The sequence below is a fragment of the Nuphar pumila genome, chromosome 3 (assembly GCF_984573655.1).
Source record: "Nuphar pumila chromosome 3, dmNupPumi1.hap1.1, whole genome shotgun sequence".
Lineage (NCBI taxonomy): Eukaryota > Viridiplantae > Streptophyta > Magnoliopsida > Nymphaeales > Nymphaeaceae > Nuphar > Nuphar pumila.
In genome coordinates this window covers 56,895,219-56,897,515 of record NC_143251.1, presented here as the reverse complement: position 1 = coordinate 56,897,515, position 2,297 = coordinate 56,895,219, and the positions used below count along the sequence as shown (strand labels likewise).

Genomic DNA, 2,297 nt, shown 5'->3' with positions numbered 1-2,297 from the left:
ATGCTACAACGGGTATATCGTAAATGGTTATCGATTCCATACAAAAGACTACGGTATAAACAAATCAACGATAAATAGTGGTGTGTGTGTCAAGGGTAGCAGCTACGGTGAAAATGAACATGATTACTACGGTGTTATAGAGGAAATAATGGAGTTGACTTACTTAGGCATGAATAACAGGGTTACGGTATTCAAGTGTCATTGGTTTGATCCAACTGCAACAAGACTCGACAAAGCTTCAGGCATTGTGGAGGTGAATCATAAATCCAGGTTTGGAACATATGAACCATTCATATTAGCCTCGCAAGCTCAACAAGTTTATTATACTTCATATCCGAGTATAAAAAAGTTAGATAGAAATGAATGGTGGGCAGTTTGCAAGGTGAAATCCAAACTATACCCCGAGTATGATCAGTTACAGGAAGATGAGTTAGCTGAAGACAGTGATTACTATCAATCAGATGATGTCTGTGACTTCGCTTATGGTCACGATGTTGCGCATGATATGCATGTCATATCTCCATTGGCTGATGAAACATTCATAGAGGAATGTGATCTAAATGATGTACCAAGTGGATGAGCAAACAATGAAGAAGAAGAAGAAGAAGAAGAAGAAGAAGAAGAAGAAGAAAGTCAAACTAGTGACGAGGAAGAATTCTCAAGCTAGTGAGCAAAATCTTATACTACAAACCTCTATTTAAATGCATTGTAATACTTGATGTGAGTTGTATTGCAATACTTGGTGTGAATGATTAAAAATTTTATTTGAATGTATTGTAATACTTGATACGAATGATTCGAATGCATTGTAATACTTGATGTGAATGATTTCAATTATCTGAATGTATTATAATTTATGTAATTAACGAATGATTTGAATTAGTGCAATACTTGATGTCAATGATTTGAATTATTTGAATGCATTGCAATGCTTGATGTGAATGACTTGAATGCATTATAATACTTGATGTGAATTATTTGAATGTATTGTATGACATATGTTATTTGTTAGAATATGGTTCGTGGAGGTTATAGTGGTCGCTCATCCAGTAGTAGCCAGGCTCAACCTTCATCTTCACGGGCTCCTGTGATAGGTATATCATATAACTAATTAGATGCTTAATTAGTTCAAATGCACATTCTGAGAATTTCTAATGTATTTTTTTACAGATGATGTTGTGCCTGTACACGACCCACCTACACCAGTTGATCGCACAAGTCAACAGCCAACACAGGAAACAGGGTCTTCTCAGGCTGGCACAAGAAGACTCATTCGAATAGTGTATATCGATAATCGACCGTAAGTATTTTGTTTTCAATTATTGCATATCTTTTAAATATTTTATATTGATATTTACTGTGTAACAATTCATGTGCAGCACGAGGTTTGAGCCACAAGAAGTAGTACGGGAGATTAGGAATTCACTTCTTCAACATCTACCAGGACCAATTGCTCAATGGAAAGAGTACCCAAAGGAGGTGTTAGACAGATTGTGGTCCTCATTCATGGTATACAGTTGTTCCTCATAGTTAATATGTTTCATATTTAATTTATTTAAGCAATGTCTACAAACTTTCTGAAAATATTTGTAGGCTTCGAATCGCTTTGCAACTACGGTGGAAGAAAATGATGCAAGGAAGGTGTGGCAGAAGGTGACTGCCAATCGATTTGCAGACATGCTGCACACTATGAAGACTGCAGCAAAAAAAGCATCTGGCGTAGTAGATGATCCATTACTGTGGAAGGGCCATGGTCCTATTACTATCAGGAGAGATTACTGGGATGAAATGTGCGATAAGTGGGCAGAAGATGCATTTAAAAATCGCTCTGCGAAGGCTTCACAAAATCGATCGAAGATGCCCGAAGCCCATCTACACACAGGTGGATCTAAGACATTTGGGAGCCACCTAAAGAAAATGGTAACTCATCAATATATAATATTAATTTTATAAGTATTGTTGCAAACTTGTGTACTAAATCTTTTGTCATTTAACTTCGCAGGAAGCAGAAAAAGGAGGCAGTGTACCATATAAGGATGCGTTTGTAGAAACACATAAACGGAAGACCACGGGAGTCTTCGTATCAGAGAAGGCGAGAACGACAACGGTATGTATTAATTCTATTAATAATCATTGCAATATATATGCAAGTTATCATAATGTTATCATTAATTATTAATGAATACTTTAAACATTATTTTGTAGGAGGCATATGAGCAACAGATGGTAGAGCGATATGGCGAAGACGCTACTCAGCATCCATCATTTGATCCTACAGCATGGGTGACTGCAGCAGG

General features: G+C 36.7%; 1 long non-coding RNA gene across 1 annotated transcript; it reads left to right on the top strand.

Moving 5' to 3' along the window:
* The first annotated feature begins 1,183 nt into the window (after positions 1-1,183).
* Positions 1,184-1,686, top strand: LOC149842932 (uncharacterized). The gene is made up of 3 exons (XR_016431101.1): positions 1,184-1,300; positions 1,380-1,509; positions 1,594-1,686. It is a non-coding gene; the product is annotated as an uncharacterized LOC149842932 (long non-coding RNA).
* The last annotated feature ends 611 nt before the right edge of the window (positions 1,687-2,297 follow it).